Here is a 23,990-nt window from a genome sequence, read left to right on the forward strand (position 1 = left end):
TCAGTTCCATTAAGGGAATATTAGCCTAATTACCTAACTGACAAGTCCAATTTGTGGTAATAATTCTGTAAAAAAACAGGAAAGCTTTCGTAGGAGAGCTCTGCCCAAGCACAGCTCGGATTGCCTCTATTCAACAGTTTGGTTTTGGCCTGGATTTTTTTATGTGTGTATATAGATACCACCTAGGGGAAACCTAGTGCAGGTCCTAGCAGTGCAGTAACCTAGCAGTTCAAAAGACAGATCCCTAAAGTAGGGGTGGCCAACAGCAGGGTTGTTTTCATTCCGGTCCAGCTCTTGATGACCTAGTTGAATTAATTATCGGCCAAACTGGACCAGCTGAATCAGAAGTAGTTGATTAAAGAGAGCTTTAAAAACTGCTGGGCATCCTTGCTCTAAAGAAGAAATGGTCAGAAGAGAGATAAGGCTTGTGCAGTGCTGTGCTTCAAAGGCCAGCTTGGTACAGCCAATTACATGTTGTTTCACCACTGTTGCAATGTAATGCAAACAGTCAGTGGTACAGTCCCGTTTCTGTCAAATCACAATGTTTGGAGCTGCTTAGCACTGCATTCTGGGACTGTGCATTCTGGGAGCAATCACCAGAACATTTGGGCTCATCTGCGTCCTCTTTGGCAACAGATTTTCCCCCATTGTTCTGGAGATCCATTAATGATTCAGAAGCTTGTTCAGGCATGATTTCCAATATTGCACATTGCACTGGAAACCCTCTTGTTGTACTGGCTCTGGGAACTCTCTGGGACTTATCACCACACCAGAAGGCTTCATCATCCATTCTAGGTGATTTTTGAAAAGATAAAGAAATTAAGAAACTTAGCTGCCAGTGGATCTATAGGACCAAGGCTGGGGGATATTGTTCTAAGCATATGCAGGACTAAGTGCTACTAAGTGTTAAACAATGGTTAAGGGGGGAGATGCTTAAACTGTGCAGTCCACACTATAAACACCAGCAAAAAATTGCTCACCAAATTGCCTCTTTGTCTTTTGTGGCTTTTCTCATGTTTTAAAGATTGTGTTAACTTCTGGTGGCTGGAGCAATTGGAAAATCTAATTGATCGGAAAACATTTGAAAGACTTTAACAGATTCCCAATAGCTGAAGAGTGCCTCCATTGATTTAAGTCTAGTTGATGCTGCAATTATATATTGACACGGCCGTGTTTTAGTGTATATCTGACCTGCTGTGTGACGGACTAGAACTCCATTCTGGCTTGACCCGGAGCTCCTATGCAAACAGGCAGCTTGTCATAGTACTGTTTCATTCTGGTAGAACAAAACTCACTGGACCGGTAAATAACTAAGCTCTGTTTTGATGGCCAGAGAATGATGGAAATTCTGAAAATGACCTCCCTGATGGAGATGAGATTGCTCAGTGCAGGGGTGTTATTGAGCGTTTGTGACATTAAATCTCGGGATCGCTGTCCAGATGGCTTGTAGGCTCCAAGGTGCCCCTGTCCACTAGGAGGTCATGCTGTGTTATGCTCTGTAATATTTAATTACATTGTGGAGAGCTTCATCTGGACAGGTTTTGTAATGAACTCACTGTGACCTCTCAGAGTGGTGCTGCTGACTGCTGTGAACACACTTGAGAAGCACCAGATATAAACTTTGCTGTGATCCTTATCCTACAAGTTCCAGTGCTGAAGAAGGACCAGGGCTATAGATAGAGTCCTGTAAATAACTGTCATAAATTTGGACACACTGCTCTCTATGATTTGAAAGTATTGGAGGATTTTGACTCTGTGTCGTTGATCGAGCAGATATAGAACAGCAAGGGCAAGCACAGTTTTTACAGTTTGTCCATCTACATTGTTTTTACCTTTTCCCAGACAATCACACTATATTGGTTGCTTAATTCATTTGTGACATTAAGTGTGATAGGCACTTACACCTTATTACATGCTGCCCTGGCAGGCAATGGTTTCTCTAATGGAACTCATTCATAAAACACATATAAATAGCACATTTCCAGGAATTGTGTTTGTAGTCTTTGGATCTTACTGTCTTTGTGTGGGCCAACGGCCCCATCCATCGTAAAACAATCAGCCCGTTTCCCCACTGGGAAAATCAAGTATCTTCTTGGCGGAGAAAAGGTTGACCAGTCAGCTTCTCTTTGAGTAAGCAATACAATGGGTGAAAATACTGTAGTAGCTTTACTGATCTGTGCTTCTAGCAATTTTGTAAAAAAGCAAACATCTAGATTCTAAAAGCCTAACGTCTTTTGCAATTAGCAGTGTTCCTTTTGTCTTACCATGTTTAACTTTCACTATATGAGGAACTGAAAGGCAGTAAGATGAAATCCATCAATAATCGATCAAGTTAAAGTGCTTCCCTGAACTAAGAGTTAAGGAGTCTTGAATTCACATGAATGAGAATTTGAAAGTTAAACATAGTAGGGGTGATCTAAGGAATCTGTCCACGACTGTACAACACAGTACTTCTTGGCATTCATCTGCCCATCCATTTTCTAACCCCATCACCCAGTTCAGGGTCGTGGAAAATCCAGAGCATACAAAGGGCGGATGGGGGGATGCTTTGGACAGGACACCAGTTACACATGCAAATACAGACAGGCACAAACTCTTACCAGTACCAATTTTTCCAGGAGACCATTAACCTACTAGTATGTCTTTGGACCATTGGAAGAACCAAATGCACCTGGAGAAAACCCACTCAAAATCTAGGAGAACATATACTCCACACAGAAAGCCCTCCACATCCAGAGTTGAACCCAGGGCCCCAGCACTACGAAGCACCAATTCTGACTACAGCACCACCATGCCAACCACTTCTTGACTTATATCAGAACAATTCTAAAGTTGGAAGACATCGTACTTTGCATGTTAGACAGATGTTAGACAGACCAAATCTTCCTGAAGTTTATGACCGCTGCAGTTTTCTCCTGCAATGTGTTAAACTTACAGTGGTCTGCAATCCGGCAAAGAACAAATTGTAATGCAATACTGAGACAATTTCAGCCCCTAGGTCTGTATTCTCATATATTTTTAATCTAAAACATAATTAGATCTTCATGAAAATCTTAAAGCTGAAGATAACCCGATTAAGCATATAACACAAACAAACCTTGTTTGAACAAGTTGAATCTGGTGGCACCTCCTTTGAGCAGCTAGGCATTGCCTGTAACTCTTTATCAGTCTCTCACTTTGGCTTTTCAGAATTTTGTCTCATTTCTTCTGCACACAGTCACTCTAGGGCCAATTTTCCCAGAAGCCAGTTGACCTACTGTACTAGAATTGTTTGGAATGTGGAAAGATTTTAAAAAATCTTTGGATTGTGGGAGGAAACTGGGGAAAACATACAAACTCCATGCAGGGCACCCCAGGTCCAGAACTGAACCCAAGGCAGCAATGCTCACCACTGTGCCAGCTTGCTGTACCTTCTCACATTTGTAACCTTTCAGTTTTTTCAGTTCCTATTTGTTTTGTTTCATGGTGAACAAGGGGTTCACCAATTCTTAAGTGTCATAGCTGTGAGGCTTGTAGCTTAGCCACTTGTACCTGCCCTCATGCATCATGTATCATGTATCATGTATTGGGCCCTTAATGGATTGGGTTGTCTCATAGTCTGAGTCTGTGGCAGTGGTTTTTCCATACTTACAGTGTCTCTTACTAAAGTGCATGTCTGTCGCTGTGCAGTCTGCTGGACAAGAAGCTGACTGGGCTCGTGCCAGGCCTCATCCGGACTTGAACAGTGGGTGCCCTGGCATGGCTGTGCCACCAGTGCCATCTGCTCTGTGTCAAGAGGCAGAAGGTGCCCATGCCAGCCGGCAAAGAGAGAGGCATGCCAGCGAGCAGGGCGTGCCCATAAGCTTTTCAGTCGGGCGAGTTTGTCACAAGCTGTTTTCGTCTTGCTCAGGCTCAGTTCTCAGAGGTCAGAGGATACAGAGTGGTTTGCGCAGTAAGCATGGGGCTCCAGCAGGATCATATGGGAATTAATACTGTAGGTTCTGCATGGACTGGGTTTATTTGAAGGCCGTGTGCCACACAGCTTCCTTTATGAATATCCTTTACTGTAGCCATGCATAGTTTCCTAGAGTTTTCTCATACTCATGTCATGCTCTTCCTTTGCTTTGTCACAATACCTGATATTTAATGTGCCAAGCTACTATGCTTTTCCCATACTGTTACTGTGCTTTACTGTGGTTTTACCTGGCAATGCCACAGTGAACATCTATAATACTTGAAACATGAAAAATCAAAAACCAAATGGAAACTGAAGCTTGGAAAAACTTTATACACTTAAAAAACATAGTCATAGAAGACTGGAAGAGAAGAGGTACATATGGGTCAATATTAATGCAGATCTAGGATTTTACAATAGAAATCTTGGCATGGAACTGGAAATGTTTTCTTGGTAGTCTGGTCAAGTTATGCAGATCAGCTACACAATCTGCATTTACAGTCACTAAAAGGCTCTCACTTGTAAAGTCAGTACCAGGAGCTGATTTTTAACATTTATTTTTTTCTTCAAAGCTAAATTCCCTTGTTGTGCAAATAGTTGTGAACGTGCCAATCTGGTAAAAGAAAATAGGCGTGGAGAAGAGAATGTTATTTGCCATTTAAAATTGTTTGAGTCTGATTGGGTTTAAAAGTGCAGTGGGAATTATAGGAATTATGATGTATTACTGGGCAACCTGGTGGTGCAGTGATTAGCACTGCTGCTTCACAGTGCTCTAGACCAGGGGTGTTATTAGCATGGAGTTTGTATGTTTTACCAGTGTTTCCTCTGAGAGTTCCGGTTAGCTCCCAAAGACATGCTGGTAGGTTAATTGGCTTCTGAGGAAATGGCCCTGGTGTGACTGTGTGCGCCCTGATAGACTGGCATCCTATCCAGGGTGTATCCTGTTGCATACAGTTTCTTGTGTATTTAAATGCTATTCTTGATCTGTGTAGCATGCTTTTTCTATGGGTGTGTCACTACATGACCTCTGCTCTATAGAAAAACCTTAGGCTTTATGATTGTAAGGGTGAGTTTTCCTTGTCTGCTCTTTGCACAGACAGATTATCCTTGTTTTAGTCCAGTAATCTAAAACTGACCCCAAAGGCCCACAACCCTCCAGACTTTACAGGGAATGTACTGTATAATTCTCAATGAAAACAGTGGTAATAAAAATCAATTTAGCGGACATTTGGTTCAAATTAAGTTATCAACAGTCTATCAGGTAATGAAGACCAGCAGACATGATCAGAACCAGGAGTGAATATTAGTGTTTCATACACTATATCCATTTAGATTGACTTATCGGTCTTGTATGAACTTGAATGGAAAGAGTCAGCCCTGCCATAGCTGGTGATGTACAGTACCTGCTGTGTATGTTGATGGGGGAGAGGGCAGTGATAGTGGAGGAGGGTCGCTTTCTTTTCCAAATCACGAGTATCTTGGATAGCACAAGCAGAGAAAAAAAGGCCATTCTTCCTCCAGGGATCCTGCGATCTCTGATAGGAATGTGTGTTGTAGCTGTCTGGAATAATGCACCTTTTGTTGAGCTGTCAGACTGATAGTAGAGACTGTCAGAGGCCGGCCGACCAGCCACCCTGCCACTTCATAACACAATCTGAAGCATCGTTTTGAAGAACAGAGATGAAAAAAAAATCCTTACATCTTTTCTCTATTATTGCAAAGGCCGTCCTTTCAAACCTGATTAGCTCACATAGTGGAGATCGCTGTCTGGGAATGTTTGGAGTCTGAAAAGACATGTGTCTGGCCACTATATTAGGATTTATGTCTCACTGGAGGCTGTGGTCCCTAGTGCTTCACATGATAAAGCCATATATGCTATGTTGACAGCTTTGTCCTTTTTTAAAAAATAGTGCTGTGCCTCCATGAACCTTTGATAAGCAGTTTTCTGATTTCCCGAACAGATGCATTCAGGCATCATTTTGGACATCTCTGTTTCCTTGAGTTTATTAAGATGCAATGCCATCCTTGCCACATTCTGGAGGTCAGGATTTCACAATTTGAAAATATGTGAATGTCTGCCTGCCACAACATATTCTTGACAGCTCAAATCTAACAAGTCATTCAGTTCGACAAATGTCACTTTCCTCTCGTACACGTTTGAAAAAACGCCCCGCGCGTATCTGATTAAGTGTGATTCACTACGGTGCCAGTTAAACGAGGGCTTGCAAACAACTTATTCAGGACAGGCTTTTGCTGTGGTGTATGGCAGTGGGCATAATGCTATCAATAATCAATAGATCCAGGGATCCTACCTGTTGATGTGTTGTGCAGCCAAGACTCATTTTCTCCATAGTTAGGGTGTTTGGTTTGATTAATTTTAAATTGTTGAGTCATCCTAATAATAATAATAATTTCCTTAAACATGTATAGCGCTTTTCTGGACATCCACTCAAAATGCTTTACAGTTAATGGAGACACCTCTCCATCACCACAAATGTGCAGCCCCACCTGGATGATGCAACAGTAGTCAAAGTGCACACAGTGCACTCATCACAGAGAACAGAGTGATGAAGCCAGTTTATAGATGGGGATTATTAGGAGTACATGATGGGTAAAGGCCAATGGGAAAGTTGGCCAGAACACCTGGGTGAACCTGCTTACTCTTTTCAAGAAATGCCCTGGATTTGTAATGACTACGGTTGTGCGTCTTATCCAAATGTGTGTCCCTGTCACTATATAGCGGCATTAGGACACACACAGACCGCAGGGTAAGTGCCCCCTACTGGTTCCACTAACACCTCTTGCAGCAGCAATCTAAGCTTTCCCAGGAGGTCTGGACTCGTTCTGGCCAGACTCACACCTGACATGAGCTTCAGTGGGTTGTCAGTTGTGGGTTGCAGGTTGATATAGCTGCTGGTGGAAATCTTTTGTAACTTTCTGACTTTTATTTTCTGGGCCCTTCAGTGAAACTTCTGGGATCGGTGAAATCTTCCACTGGGGGATGATGGGTCGATGTATACGAGGTTTTGTGTAGGGTGGGCTCTCTTGCCCAGGTGTCAGGAGTATGAGTATTTGTTTGATAACATGTTGTCTGAAAAACAATTAAGAACAACAAGAATCAGAAATATTATGATGTAATGAGGTTTGAATTGCAAGCCTAATATCAATACTCCTGTAGGAATATAACCAAGTCTAAAAATATACCCAAGCCTCAATGAGAAAATTACAGAAGAACATTCTGCTGAGTTAACTGATACAATCACAGCCAAATGATACTGGATCACAGGGTGAAATAAATAGGCGTTGAGTGGCAGACAGCATATGGTTGACTTGAGGAGACTGACACAGAATTCTATCGCATTCCCTGCCACAGACATTCTCAGGTCTCTCTTAAGGAAAACTGCTAGAATGTAGACTCTTCTCACACACTATAACCCTCATCACAACTTCAGAAAGGTGAACCTACTGGAATAACCAGATTAAAATACAGTAAACCTTTGGTTTAATACTGGACTTCCCTGCAATAATGGGAAATACACAAATAATAAAACAAAATAAAAATAAATAATCAATCGTACCTTGATCGTACCTACAGTAGGTGTAGGTAAGTTGGTTACAATGAGCTTTTCATAATTTTAACGCATTTTATACAGTATTTATGACACATTAAATAAAGAGCTTGATATTTATGATACAAAATATATAGTAACGATTTTCATTGTGTAAATTGTAATTGTTAAAAATAATATGTATATATATGTTTCTCAGATAGTCCTATGTTTTTGGTAAAAATATATATTTGTGACTTAGTGGACATTCTGCAATAGACAGCCCTTCCCCATTAGTCCATTAAAGAGAGGGTTTACTATATTCCCAATCCTTGTGGAACACACACCATATAATGTTCAAGCAATTCATGCTTCTTCCACAGACCAAGCAGATTATTTGGTGGGGAAGGAGTCCTAATATTCTGGCCAGTGAGCAGTGGTCTGGTTCCTTGGAACTGTGCCTACAAGACAAAGAAGCTCTCTCTTCTTAAAGGCACTTACAGACTCATGTTTTCCCAGAAGCCATTTAACTTACCAGTATGTCTTTGGACTGTGGGAGGAAACTGGAACACCTGGTGGAATCTCATGTGAACACACAGAGAACATGGAAACTCCACACAGACAGGACCCCAGGTCTAGAATTGGAAACAGAGCCCCAGAGTTGTGAGGCAGCAATCCTAACCACTGTACCACCATGATACTCCTGTATTGGAATATAACAATATACAGTATAATCTTCTTTACCTGCAAGGCATCTTTTCTTCTGGAATATATAACTCAGCAGAGTTATAATAATAATAACAATAATAACATAACTTTATTAACCCTTTACAATTTCTTGCATTAGGAATTATATTTTTCCATACCCCAGCTTGCTTTCCATGAGACACACAGACAGGGAGAGAGCCTGTGGTCAGAGCACAGGGTCTGCCATTGTATGGCGCCCCTGGAGCAGTTGGGGTTAAGGGCCTTGCTCAGGAGCCCAACAGAGTAGGATTCCTCTGCCAGCTGTGGGATTTGAACCGGCAACCTTCTAGCCACAGGCCCAGATCCTTAGCCACAGAGCCACCGCTCCACCCCCAAGTAGTAGTAGAATAGTGTGCTGTTGTGGTTTAAAGTTGAATTAATCAGAGAAAATCACAGAAAATAAAATGGAAGTATGAAACTGAATGCTGGGAAATGCCAATGACATAAATTACTCAAGCACTAGAGGGTGATAATGGACTTGGACCTGAATCTTACAGTCACATAGTGAAGGAACTGCTACCTGATAGTGTTGCACAACAGAGCCATATAATGTGATTTGGCTTAATTTCTCAAATCCTTCCCGATTTAATCTCAGAGTCCCTGCATTGATACCAAATCCAATGTTACATGAATCAGAATATGATTTGCTGTCCTTATTGCATTTGATCTCAAACTGATTATGATGCCTTTAAATAAAATAAAAACATCAAAGAGTAAATAATGCTTGGGAGTGCAGGGGATTCAATCTTGATCTGGTTAGAATGTACGACCGTGATCCAGTGGTTTGCATTTCAGCTAAATGCCAGTCAATTTACCTCAACATTGAAAATGTTAAAAAAATCAGTTAATTAACTGTGATTTATTGGCTTAACCAGAAGATGCTTGTTCAGAAAACTGATCAGTTTTCTGAACAGAGATCAGAGATCAGAGATCAGTCCTGTCATCCCTGCTTCAAGCAGGCAGTGACTTATTCCCACAGTGCTGCAGGTAGATCATTGAGCATTCCCAGGATTCCGTGAGCTTGAGTTAAACAGGATTGTGTGACAGCCAGATGACATCAGTCAGAGCTACAGTGCCCCTCCAGTTGGTGGAAACTCAACCGTGGGACACAAAGAAGTTCACAGCAAAGCATTGTGTCATTACAAACAGTGGGTATGAGTTTAAATGGTCCTTACTGCCCCAGTGCTGACCAAGAGGCTGCAGAAGATACGTTACTATTCATCCGTTATCTAGCCACTTCAATCAATTTAGGGTCATGAGGCAGCCAGAGCCTATCCCATCAAGCAATGGGTGCAAAGTGGGGAATACACTGGATGGGACACCAGTCTATTACTGGGCAGACACAAACACAGACACACACTCACACCAGGGACAATTCTCGTGGAAGCTAACTAACCTACCAGTACGTCTCTGGACTGTGGGAGTAAAATGGCACACCCCCGGAATACCCATGACAACACAGGGAGAACATACAGACTTCCACAGTTAGCATCTCAGGTCTGAAGTTGAACCCAAGGCCCCAGCGCTACTAAACACTGTGCCACCGTGCCACCCACAGTAAAAACATTACCAGAAGAGAAAATATTAAGAAAAACCAAATGTTCTCTTAAATGAGCTCTGAGTGTTTGTATAAGTAAGTGTGCCATTTAGTAGTCTGGGCTTTGATAGCGCTTGAAAACTAAGGTATTACTCAAGGACTAGCACAGAGAGATCTGGCGTCGGAACGATGAAGGGGAAAAGAGTTAAAGTGTCTATTCTCTGCTCAGCGCTCTCCTGTTTGAAGTGCCGAAGCCATTGTTCTCTGCACTTTACTGCCAGGCTTTCATGTCGCCAGCTCACAGACCTCACAAATGTCAGGGAGCGAAGGGCCAGGGTGGCACAGCGGCATCATGTGCCAGCTCAGGGCTCTTTGATCTCTGTAGGTGCCAGCCCAGATTGGCACAAAGATTCTTTGGTTCAGGCTCCAATAATATACACCTACACAGCTCATCTCACTGGCCTAATCATAGGCAGTTTACAGTAAAACGATAAATCCTCTGTTGTTTCTTTTTCCATGACAAAGAAATTTCAGAGTCTCACTGAACAATTTTAGGGATTCTAATAGGGATGCCTTATTGACATTTTTAGTATATATATTTGTGTTTAATAAAACATTCTTTAGACTTAGACTTAAGAAACACCTTTTCAGCATTGTTGTAAAAAAAGTGACCGAGCCCCATTTTATTCATTCTTCTCCATTAAAAAAGCTGATTCTCTTTCCAGTCCTCGATAGTTCCGTATTGCTCTCAGCCAGTTGGTCTGTGTGGTCGCAGATCTGAAAATCAGCAGCCAAGAGAAGACTTTGACATTGATAAAGATTTTCACCGGCTGGAAAGTGCCAGAGTATCCAGTTTAGTTTACAGGTGCTTCCAGCTCAGCTGGTAAAGCCTTCATCTTGGGATGCTTGTTAGAATGAGAGTTGCTGTACATCATTACCCAGCTGTGGCCGGGGCTCTCCAAGGGTCCAAGCGCCAACATCACCGCTGGTATGGGTTCTTGGCAGTTTGACCTTCAACAGCAACCCTTGTAGCTCCGGCGTTGAACCAGTGGGAGGGTGAGAAGTATTTCCGGGGAAGCGTGCATGTGTTGTACAGTTGTCGCCTGCTCTCCTGTACCAGTCTGGAGGAAGCCATGAAAAGCGATCTGAATGGATTGAAAATACCGAAATTGGGCGATGTGATTTTCCTTTGTGTATCGATATCCTAACTTGTGCCTTGGTTGTGTTAAGTCTCTCTATACCCCTCCCACGCCTCCTTCTCCACCTCCCCTAGCCTTATTACAGTGGCAGGCACTTCAAAGGCATTCTCCCCGAGAGCTGCAGATCAGAGGCTGGGTTCACTTGTGAGGAAAGGTTAATGGATCTGCTTTGAACATTGCCTAGCTATAGTGGATGAGCAAGGGAAGGAAACTGGGAGAGGTGGGAGGGTGGGGGGCTGGGGGGGGAGACGGTCGCTCTTTTCAAATTCCCTTTGAACAGCCGCCGGCTGTCATCTCGGGGCTGGGCTGGGCGGAGAGTTTTTTGGGCTCTGTTGCTCTTTAGCCAGCGTCTCGTTCAGCGCTGTAGATATCTGGCTCCGGGCTGGGGTCATTGACCTGGTCTCCTGACCTGGTATGGGAGAATTCTGAACCGACACCTGCTGTTGTACGTGACACCAGAGAAATAGCTGAAAGGCAGAACAACATAATCAACAATAGCCACTGGACCATAAGTAAAATGCGGACTCTTAAACCCCCATTCATGGCAATAACATGGCTGGACTACAATAAACCTCTGGAAAATTGTTGCACTTTGTGGGCACTTTTGGAAATACACCTTGTATGTGTCTCCTTCAGTGTTATCTGGAAGTTCTCTGGCCATTTTTGTTACAATTAAACTCATCTCAAACTTTCATTGGACTGGGCTTTGACTCCTTGCATCCCTTGGGCCACCATTGGCAATGGAGAAGAGTTCTCCTCTGTGCTGGGAGAAAGCAAATTTGAACATTACCAAGGTCTAGCTTGAAATCAAAAGTCAGCTCTTTCACCAGTCACAAACTGCAATCCCAGTGCTTAACTCTGGCCTCTAATTTCTCAGCAACCTCTTGATTCTATCTCAGAGATAGTTCCATAGGATTAGGATTCACAATTTGCATTGTATAACACAGTCTGCTCTGACAGCTTCTGAGTTGCAATGATATCTGTAATATTTTCCTATATGCTGCTCAACAGACTAATCCTAAGTGAGTGCGAGGCATTTACAGAGGGTCATCACTTACCAATCAGGAATTTTTCCAGCCATTTATGAACTTGAATTGCACAGCTCAGAGACCCTTCAGAGTTATTATGCCATTAAATTCCTAATCATAATGACTACTTTTGTTCTTGGTAAAATATTTGATTAAATGAATTGATTAAAATGACTTAGTTGGGGTCTTCTACAATTTCCTTGTTGTATTTCTTTGTCCAGTGTAATTTTGTGCTTCCTGGGTGATTTTTCTTTTCCATGGCGATTGAGGCTTTGAGCTTTTTGACAAACCAGGTAGGTACAGTAAGTGAAAGGAGGGAATTTGCTTTGCTGTGACTAGACACCACCTGTGGCCATTATTTGTAACTCTGATAAAATGCAGGGAGCAGATGAAGGTAGTTGGACATAATTACATTGGATGGAATCTGTAGTTGCTTAAAAATAATTACACTCCTTCTGTACAGACATTGAACTGTGCTGCCCAGGCTTTGCTGGGTAAGGTCATGAACCAATCGTGACCAAGATTTCCCAAGAAGCAGTGTGTGATAGTGAAGGAGTGGGGGTTCAGGTCAGGCCACACAGACTCCAGAGACAGTAGGCTGGTTTTATTACAGCACCAGGAGACCACCTTCTCACTTTATGCAGCGTAAATTCTTTTTCTGCGAAACAAAGGACTATAATGCTTAACATGGACACCGTCGCTGGGGTGTGTGGAAGAATATTTATCTAGTTAGGACTGGTAGAATGTTAATACTTATACTTTATTCAGCATAGTGACTGATTGGAGGGTCATTGGCTCATGTAAAATAAATTAAATTAGGTTCATATGACATGAGATGAGGTTCGTGATTTAAACTAGAATAAACTATTCATGAACAACAGCTTGTTAGTCCAAGGTCACTAGTTTCTGCCCAGAGCATTCCCAGTGTCATTGATTAGCAATTGAGATAGTGGCCCGCTTCTGCAACCTTTATCTCCCCAGCAGGCATGGGTACCTCGCAGGCCTGTCTCCTGCTCTGAGCCTCTCGCAACCTGTCTCTCTCCCCAAGACTCACAGACCTTCTATAGGCTTCTGAGGAGCGGGTGGCTAGGTTTGTCCATTGAGTGACACCTACAGTATGTCTTGTTGGGAGAATCTATGTGCATCTATGTTGAGTGCGGCTCCATCTACATCTTTGTCATGCCAGGTGACCAGTTCCCCGCGGCAGTTTTACATTATGTAGTTTTCAGAAGGGTGCAACACCTGTTCTGTAACTGACTCAGTGCAGGATCCCTGTGACCTTCTCCCCTTCCTCCTGCTCTCCTCCACAACAACCTCAGCAACTGATAGGGATCACTGACCGAGAAATCCAGATCACAGCAGCAGTGTGATGAGTGGAGCTGGGCTCTGCCCCCTGCGGGGATTCAATCCCGGTTGCTCTCAGGCTCGGAGCATCACTGTGCCACCCTCTAGGCAGCCATGCCAGATTTAACTCCACCATGTCACATGACCAGTCCTCTGCCACAGCAGAATTTCCCACTGTCTCAATTTCAGAGGGAGGTGATGTCTGTGACTCTTGTGCTTTAGTGTGGTATGTGAGTGCTGCAGCTCTTCCCTTTCTCTGTAATCACAGTGTGAGACAGAGGGTGATAGGTGATACAGTAGATGATAGATGATCTGCATTTCCTAGGAAAGTACATGTGACTTTCACATCACTCCTCCCCTCAACACCCCTTCAGCTTGGACTGAGAGTTGTAGCAGTATGCTAAAAGGATCTGAAACATGACTTAAAGATCAGAGTGGTAAAGAAATTGTATTAAAAATCTATTACATTTCTATTAAAATTCTGTCAAGACAAAAAAAAACCCACCATGCATGTATCCTGTAGATGGTGGGTCCCAAGTCTTTGTTAGTTCTCTCGGGGAACTCCATAGAGAATCTGATAAAGAAGATTTTAGCTGGAAAAATGCAGAATTCAATAGAATGCTTGCCACATGAGTCCATAAGGACTTTCACCCCCTAAATATTGCAGGGCCTTCATATGTTGTCTCTATTCTGCTGGCTATTGTGTGTGTGGGATAGTATATCTTAATGGATGTTCTCTGTGACACTTCTTTTAAGACTTTTCAGTTCCTGATAATAGATGCAGCATTTTTTTTTTGTCCACACAGCCTAGCCTGACCGATTCATTAATGCCTGTCAGGAGGCTGGGTCCTACTTCATGATTGATTGAAGGAAGTGATTCTTTCACGTGTAATTGCTGTACATAGAAATTTGCTGGAACTTAGCTGGCTAGCTACTGAAGTCATCCCATCATGGGGTTTTGATTAAAATTAGATGCTTTGGGATTTCTGCAGAGTACAGTGTGTAGAGTCCACTCTTCAGTAATGTAAACTAGATTCCTCGCATCCTACACTGGAGACACCATTGAGCAGCTGTTCTGAATAATGTACCAGTCCAATGATGCTGACCTGAGGGTACTACGGTAAAAGCAAAGTAAAATATAACAGTGCACAGGGCAATCACAGAAATGCATAGGAAATTATAACCAATGAGAACGCCACAAAAGAGACGTGAGAGCACAACCCTGTTAGGGTAACATTCCTCAGCATCCTCTGGAGGAACAAGCTGCTGGTTTCAGTCACCTGACCAGTTGCAGGGAGCCAATTGGTCTGGTGACTGTATAAAAAGGAAGGAAAGGAAGCTTCCAGGATCAGTCAGTATGTGGGAGTGAATGTCTGCTATCTGAGGAGCAGAGGGCAGAACCCATGTGTGCGCCACAGTGAAATCATGCTATCACACAGAGGCGAATGATAAACCATGATGACAACCATACACGATCTCTCACACAGGAAACTGTTTGCCAAATTACAGTGTAACATGACCACAGGAATGCTTCAACCTAAACTTCACACTCATGCACAGCACTGCAAGACTTTATATTAATCTATTTGTCAAGGTTTAGGTGGGTATCACACATAATAACACCAACAAAGATCCCATTTATATTTTGCTCTTAAAAGCCAGGCTTCCATTTCAATGTGATTCCTTTATTTATTGCATGTTTGTTTTGAAGCCATGTGCAGACCACTGTTCTAATCTGAAATCTACAATATTTTGGCTTTTAATGCTATTGTATTTCAAGTTTAACCCTGCGTTTTGCTCTTACTAAATGTAACTGTGTTCTGTAGGCTCTTTATAAGTGTTCCTTGTTTAGAGTAATCTACACTAGAAGTTTTTTTTTTGCCAGTTGAGGTTAATGCTTAGGTTTACATTGGCAGCACGAGCTGTACGAACAGCGGCACAGCAAAGCTCAAGGCTCTGTTGTCCTTTTTTTATGCTTCAAATCAAAATTCCATGTTTTAATTGCAGCATCCTAGCAGTCCTTTGTACAAAACAAGCTCTGGTTTAGAATGTCATTTCACAGTGTGGGGGCTGGATGTATGGAATGGAAATGTAAAATAATGGAATGAAAACACAGTTTTCTGTGAGTAAACAATAGCTCTTGTTGTATAGTTGCGGAGTGTGTTGCCTGACTGTACAGTTTTGCTGCTGTCTGTGCTATATGGTTAACAACAAAGAAATGAAAAGGTTGAAGTTTTAACCTTCTAGTGTGACAGGCAGTGAATACACTTCAGAGACAGAATGAGCACAAATCGCCAGCTGTATAAAGAACAAACAACACACAAGCAGAATATGCAAACGCTGAAGATTCCAAATGCAAAATCAGTGTTTTGAAATATATTTTCAGGTCCTTTCAGAAATCAAATCTCTATAAATTCTATTGTAAGACTGGCCACCAGCTGGCTAGCTTTGCTATATAATAAGGTTTCAGTGAACTATTTATTATCTACTGTATGTTAAATGGCTTTAACTCCTTTAACGATACCATGGCCTTCCATGAATTAATTTTCCCCAACCTAGAGGAGGATGTGTGTTTGTAGTCTCTGAAAGGCTTTTTTTACAGTAGTAGAAAAGGAAGATGAGTGTTAAATCATAAGGTTGTATTTTCTGAAGAGGCTGAATTTGCAGATGTTGTCATTTATCACAGTGGTGGCTTTATCTTGCAGCAGGCAGAAAACAAATTGGAAATTGATAAAGAAGAGGGCACTTTACAGGTCAAAATGTGCAGCTGAAGGGAAACACAGCACGTGTACTGCTCTGCTTTCAGTTACGGTAACTTCTGCCTATCTTATTCTGCAAAACTGGCCACATTCACAACCTTGATTGCTGAGTTCTTTAACACCCTTCACTTAAAACAGTTACTGTTATCTTGAATACATTATTACTCAATGTTATTCTGAATAAGTGCTGATGATTTCTTGAATAACCCATCCATACATTTTCTAACTGCTTCTTCAAATTCAGTGTCACAGGGGAGCCTCCGGCAAGCAGAAAGCACGAGGCAGGGTACATCGCACTGCACACATAGACACAAACATGCACACACTCACGCCACGGCCAATTTTCTCACAAGCCAATTAACCTTCCTGTATGTTTTTAGATTGTGGGAGGAAACCCACACAAAGATACAAAGGGGGGAACATTCAGCTAGCACCCCAGGACCAGAGGGCCCCAGGACCCCAGGACCCCAGTGCTGGGAGACAACAATACTAACCACTGTGCTGCCCATTTCTTGAAAAAAGTTTAAATAAAATATATTCAGAATCCTAAGTGTCTCAGCTACAAAATGGTAACCTACTCCAAGCACAGAGTTCTATGATCTAGACTTTGCAAGTTTGAGTGAGGCTTACAGTATGTCACACACCAAGTGGGATAAGAGTTCTCTAATGGCACAGCTCACCTGGCAGAGCTTCAGGCGATTAGTTGGACAAGGTACTCTTGGCTTCTTGCAATTTACTAAGAGCCTGTAGATGTGCAGTGATTGGCCTAAACAGATGTGCATGTTGGTATATTTTGCTATTAATAATGTGTCATATCTATATGACATATTATTAAATTCATTATATACATATTCATATTATATAAGTGACATACAGTACAATATGTGTCACTTGAGATTCATATATACTGTATAAATATTTGCAGTGAAGTGACTATACAAAGCCCAAAGTTAATAAAATTCTATATTAAAGTCTACAGTGAGATTTGAGATTTTGAAATATCTACATTAGATCTCTAATGAATGTGGATAATGCATTCTGGTATTGATGCATGAGAAAGCTCCGTATCCCGTTGTGTTGACCTGGTCTTAGATAGACCAGTGGATCTCAGATTACATGCTGAACTGTACATGCTCAGTAATACTTTAAGGTAACCTGGATCTTGATATTATGTAAGACCCAGGTATAGATGAAGGAAGACCTTAATATTCACTTTGTATTTCACATTGAGCCAATACAGTCTATATAGGACAGGAGACACACACTGAGCCAGGGCATTTTAAGTCAGCACAAAAGTGCTAGCGTGTTTAGTGACTTAGTAGACCCCCTACTTAGGCATTGAAGTAATCTATTGTTGGTGTACTAATAGCAAGCTTTATTTTTTGGCTTCAGACTGAACATGGACCTAAGCTAGGAAATGAAGTGCAGATGGAAAAATGATACCCTGGTGATATTTCCAGCATGATCTTCAAATGCCAGTACAGGGTCATGAACAGCACTAATATTTCAATCTTCTGTTGAGTGTTTAATTTCAATGCCTGTCTATTACAACACTCATACCAACTTTGTGTAGCCATTGTTGAGAGCTGATAAGCATAACCTGAGCCTTATCACAGCTTAACTGTAGAACGTTCTGTGGCATCCTTATCTTAATATCAGATAAGCACCAGTAAGGCGCAGAAGCTACCGCAGAAGTACCTGATATAGTTTGTAGGTAAATCTCAGCATAAAAGTGAAGCTGTTACTAGTTCATAATGGGAAAGTTCTGGCCAAGAGGCAGCAATATATATCTACAATATATTTTCAAGAGAGGGGTGAACTTATACGTGCACATAACTAAAAAAAAAGACAAGCAGTATTTTATGTTATGCTCATGGTTTAAATGATTCAGAAATCACGTCTCAGGCCCTTTTGGGCAAAAAAAAAACTACTTTTCCGGCTATTGGATTTGGAAAGAAATGCAACCACAGTGCAGTAAAAGCTTGCATTTGTTCACAACCTCTGAGAGTGATGTTGTGCAGACGTGTCAGAATTCCAAGAGTTTCTGAAGTCCCCGGTTCGAAAGATCAACTCGCGTTCCACTTGTTCGTGGGAAGCATTCTGATCTGGATTCACTCCACAATTGGCAACATGTTCAGCAGTCAGATTATTGCTATTGAGTTGATCTAGCAGTTGTACCTTGCTTTTGCATACTGAGGATCTGAGAAGCATGGAGCACCTTGGATGGTTCTTCATGACCATGTACTTGTGGGACCTCAACTGTTTACTCTTGCATCTGACAACTACACCATGCCTGACTCATATAGTAGGTATGTATCAGCGGACAGCTTCAGATGGGAATTTGGGCAATAAAATGTTATTGCCAGACCAGAAGATGCATTCATCATCTTACTAATGAAATGAATGTATTCAGTCTGAGTGTCTCGTAATTTCTCAACATGAAGTGTGCCATAAAATGCAACCGTACTATCCTGAGAGAGGTCAGATTTAGGCGAGCTGCAGATCTCTCATTCTGCAGAAATCCCTGCTTCCCACAACTCCTTGCTCAAGTGAAGACAGAAATAGCAACGTTTAAATCAGCTGAGGTGGCGTGTAGTCTGCAATAGAATATTCACGAGGGCCCAGGTAGAGAACTAACCAATAGAATGATGGATAAGCGCCTGTAACCCTACTTTTAAGTACAGCCCTATCAATTTCAAGCATCACATTAAGCACAGTCTGAATATCTAAATCATTGCGCCTTAATTAATCAACACCCTGAGCTTAATATCAGTCTACTGGGAGAGGAAGGAAAGTAGGGTAATGAAGAATGAATGCAGATCAGCACTCTAGCCTAGAAATTATGTGATGAGCCTAAAGCTCTTGGGACTGAGCTGCCAGGACAGGTTTACAGCCTGAAGTCTGTAGCAGGACTCTGCAGTAGATTGCACTGCTACTTTGGGTAAGAGATACAAGTATACTAGCATAGTATATAGAGTATCATCATCTTCACTCTTTTGGTTATTTTCAGTATGATCAGTGAAATCGAACCTCACTTTTTAAGGTAACTAATGCCTAATCTACCCTGAAGCTTATTTACTGAATATGAATTTCCATTTGAATCTAAACCCATATTCCATCCTTCCATTTTCAAACCACATTATCCTATGTGGAGTTTGGGGGAGGGGGGGGGGGGGGAGAGCACCAGAGTCTATCCAGGCAAACAGTAGGCGCAAAGCAGGGTACACGCTGGACGATATGCCAGTCCATCACAGTCCACATAAAGTATAGCCACAAACATACATACATACACTCACATCAGGGCCAGTTTTTCTAGAAATCCAGTTAACCTACCAGCATGCCTTTGGATTGTGGAGGAAACTGAAGTATCATGAGGAAACCCACGTGAGAAACCCAAAGGGAGAACATACAAGCATGCAGACATCACCCCAGGTCTGGAATTGAACCCAGGGCCCCAACATTGCTAACCACTGTGCTACTCTAAACCCGTATTTTACTCCTCAATGCCATTTAATATGTGAAAAAGTAGAATGGAACACATCAACCAAATGATCAGCCTATAAAATGCCTGAAAATATATTGTTTCTCATTGTTGCAGCACCATCTTCACTCCCACAGATGTGCGCTGTTACCAGCCAAAGTAGCTGTAAGTGAATAATCACAGCACTTCATTTATCAGAACTGAAGGGGATTAGATCTTCCGCACTATAATCACACAGATTGATCTATATCCAGAAAGTAAACAGCAGTGCTGATCTTTAGTTAGCATGCTTGAAATGAATGGAGGCATTTATATTTTCATATTTGTCAGAAGACACATTTCCTATTGCCAGGGACTGGCACTGAAAACTATATGCAGACTGAAGATGCAGATAAGGGCAGGAAATGGCATCTTGCAGTCAACACATTTTTAGGAAGTACCTAATTGTATTTTATTTTTAATTCTGAAATGCCAATTATTCCTTTATCATATACCAACTCAATTTGGAATAGGCACCTACTGTAGAGTTAGCTTTCCATACCATTTTAATGAATGAGGGTATATCTCTCCTGAATGGTATAATGTATTGGTGCATTTCACAAGAAAACATTAATTTTAGTTAATTTATCATTTAAATGTTTAATAATTCTATAATAATATGAATGCCCATCTGCTGGCCCTACCTTCTTCGGTCATCATAATTACTCTCATTCCTTCTCTCTTGACTCTTGGGTTTCTCTCATTTTACTGCTGTGCTTTTCACTTATGTGTCTGGTTTTGTACCTCTGGGTATCAAGTCTGCTGCTGTCATACCTGTGTTAAAAAAAGACCTGGTCTGGACCCTGAAGTATTTAATAACGGTCGTCCTATTTCCAGTTTCCCTTTTCTACCCAAAAAAATGCTGGAATTGGTGCTTATAGCCCAATTGCAGGACAATCTTGCATCTAATGAGCTGCCTGAACCTTTGCAGTGTGAGTATAGCACTGAAGAGGTCCTTGTTAAGGTGAGGGCACAAACCAATATCATTAAAACAGCTTCTAGGTCTGATATAAGTCACTGTTAGCAGCAGAAGTGCCAGAAACTCATAGCACAGTACAGGAGTTATCCTGCCAGTGTAATCAATGCCAGAGAAGGAGTTTTTACAAGGGGTGAGAATAATTTTGATCATCATAAATTTCTGGACTTAATTACTTCTAACAAATGTGATTTTACACTGTGCAGTCCTATTAAGATATTAGGTGACATTTTTTTCAGAAGGACAGATTCATCTTTACCTTAAATATTCTTTTGTGTTTCATTTTGTGGCACGATCACGCAGTGGTTAGCATTGCTGCCTCACAGCGCTGGGGCCCTGTGTTCTGTTCCGTACCTGGGGTGCTACCTGCACGGAGTTTGTGTGTTCTACCCATGTTCATGTGAGTGCTCTAGTTTCCTCCCACAATACAAAGACATACTGGTGGCTTTCTGTGGATTCGGCGAAAAACTGACCCTGGTGTGGGTGTGTTTGTGTGTGCCCTGCGATAGACTGCTGTCTCATCCTGGGTGTATCCTAACTTGCGCCCATTGCTCTGTGATAGGCTCAGGCCCCCGAGCAACCCTGTATTAGACAAGAAAGGGTAGAAAATGGATGAATGTGTTTCATTCTTATTTCAGCTGGGGTTTGTATTAATCTGAAAGGCACTGTCTGTGGTAGCCTAAAGTTAAGGCTGTCAGTAGCTGTAACCCTGTAACCCTGGCTGTAGAAAGGCCAGTAGATTTTGGACACTATCATGATGATTTGCAAAGCACCTGTATGCTTGACAACTTTGATCTCAAGAAGTAGCCATTTGTGTTTTTTTGTGTGAAGCCGATCCAGTGTGTAACATCTTGTTACCAGGAGGGCTCCGCAGTTCAAGCCCTGACTCAACCACCAACTCACCGTCTGTCACCTGAGCTTCTTTGTTCTCTGTCCTTAATATGAGATGTAAACCTATTGGACGTGGCTCTGCAGTAGGAGCTTTACATGTGGAAGCTGTTTGGGATAAAAGCCGACTTAGGAAGTTGTCTTCAGATTCCATATCTCCATAGAAAATCCTGGAATCTGTACAAGTTTCCTAATTCCCAATCCTGAAAGCAGCAGTGTTTTTCAATTGCAGAAATGTCTAGCTGCACATGATTACTGATTGCTTCCATGTGGTATCATGTGTCTGCACTAATACACAGTGAATGAAGTGTTTATATTCTAAATGTTAACCTTAAATAAACAAGCGACGGTATTTTAATGTCTTGGAAATTTAAACAACCCTTGTTATGTGTATTGTGTCTTGAGACATATCAGCCAATGTAGCAAATAAAATTAAGCCTTGTTCAGGAATTAACCTTCTTGAAATGCACAAAGATCTTCTACTGTGGGGAGTGTTAGAGGGGGACCCATTTTTTGTAAACAAAATAACAACATTAGAAAGGTTACAAATGAGAGGAAGACATTGACTCATTCTGTATTTCGTAGCTAACTGATCAGAGGGTTTCATCTAGCTAGATATCGACTTCAACAAGCAGATCAAAAAAGAAAAGAAACACAAAGAATCCCATCTTGCCCTGCTAGGGTTCACTGCCCTCCTCTTTTTCACTGACAGCTGATGGCTTTGTTAAGAGGAGTATTGTTCAGAAGGCTCTTCAACCCAAGCAGCACCACTGAGGGGGAACATTGAAAATGTAGCGAAGACTGTGTGTCACAAATAAACATCCCCCTTGCACACATGCCTTCCCACCTCAGCGCAGGGGATGCTCTTTCATGTTGTTAGAAGCAAATATGAATATCAAGGGATGATGGGAGAAGCGGTAACAGTGACAAGTGAGACAAGTAAGAACCGAAAAGCAAAACCACAAAAACAAATGTTTGAGAACACAATCAATATTGGATGGTCAAAAGTGACGTGCCCATGACAGAGGGACCAGGCCTCTCTTAGCAACAATGGGAGGCCTGGGAAGGAAGTAATTAAATGTCTATGGGATGACAGAGCACTAGCTGATAGACAACAGCCAGGGGACAGCAGCTGCGAGAGACTAAAGACAGCTCCAGAACCCAAATTAATAACACTTGCCAGGACCTGTAAGGGTTCATTTTGGAGTTTTAGGTTTGTATTCTAACAGTGGTTAAGTGCAGTGCATGAGCTGGGAGGCAAAACCTGTTGTGTTAATGTACAGAAAGTACATGTGACATTTAAGCTGTGTTAAGCATACTGTTGTCTCATATATAGAAATATGTAGAAATATGTTTCATTCTAAATATATCCTTATCTTAAGGCTTCCTTAAACACAACATATATAATAACTTTATGGTAACACCAAAGAGTATACTGCACTTGCAAAGGTAAGTAAGTGTATTTTTGTATGTTCTACAGAAAATTGCCTTTTTTCAAACTTATTTCAAACCTTTGCCAAACTGCGTTGTGACTTGTGAACACTCGCAATGATAGACAACAAAGAAGGGTCTGGTACGTGTCAGAACCAAACCCCAATCCCAGTACCGAACATCACAGCTACTGAAGAGGAAAGTATTCTCAAAAATAATGTTCTCTGGTGTTCAAGCAAACTACAGTGTGGTCCAGCACCTTATTGATTGCAGTTGTCCGTGATATCCGTGATATCCGTTATATATCTTTTTGATTCACTCTGCAGTTTATAGCAAAAGAGCAATAATAATAGCAAGTGCAGTATACTGTATGTAGTGCAGTATGGGAGTTTGCATATATTGCAGCAGATGTAGTGCTTAACGTGGACTAGCAGCAGTGCAGTGCAGTACTACAATCAGGTAGCAGGAGCAGATTGCTTGACCAAGTGCAGTCTGAACAAAGTTGGAACTGCCCCTTTATCCATCCATTCATTTAGCTGTCTGTCCCTAAATTTCCCTTTCTGTCACCCAAAATACGAAGCAGCTATGCCTCAGATAACAATATCTGTCGCCTCGTATCTGTCATCAACAGAGCAGGTGTAGCTCAGTTACAAGGAAAAAGTACTTTACTTTCCAGATAAAGTCATTTAGCCACTTTCTCAATCCCTCTCCAGCTCATTGCTTTTCTTAAGCAGCGCTGAGTGCACAACCAGGTTAATTTGGTTGTTAATGTTAGCCAGGCTAGTGATTGACAGTCATTCATTTTAGCAGGTTTGGGCATCATTTTGAACTTGCTCGACCTCCTTCTCATTATTTTGACAGTTCCTGCATACAATTATTCCTGCTCCTTTTTCTGTGTCAGTCTGTTAATCTTTTCGGAAGCCTTCCCTGCAATAGCAGCCTGGGACTGGAGTGCTAATCATTCCACTGGTAACATGACGTCAAACCCCCGAACAGTGCTCCACCTCGACTTCCACAGAAAAGGCTCTAATCTAGGGAACAGCATGTCAGGTCACTTTTACAATAGCTTGGCTGTGTTT

At 41.9% G+C, this 23,990-nt stretch overlaps 1 protein-coding gene across 7 annotated transcripts in view; it reads left to right on the top strand.

The window, feature by feature from the left end:
• adgrl1a (adhesion G protein-coupled receptor L1a) overlaps positions 1-23,990 on the top strand; it is a 310,848-nt gene that overhangs the window by 103,831 nt on the left and 183,027 nt on the right. The gene's annotated exons all lie outside the window — the stretch shown is intronic.

This window comes from Lepisosteus platostomus, chromosome 13 (assembly GCF_059453375.1).
Source record: "Lepisosteus platostomus isolate fLepPlt1 chromosome 13, fLepPlt1.hap1, whole genome shotgun sequence".
Classification (NCBI taxonomy): Eukaryota; Metazoa; Chordata; class Actinopteri; order Semionotiformes; family Lepisosteidae; genus Lepisosteus; species Lepisosteus platostomus.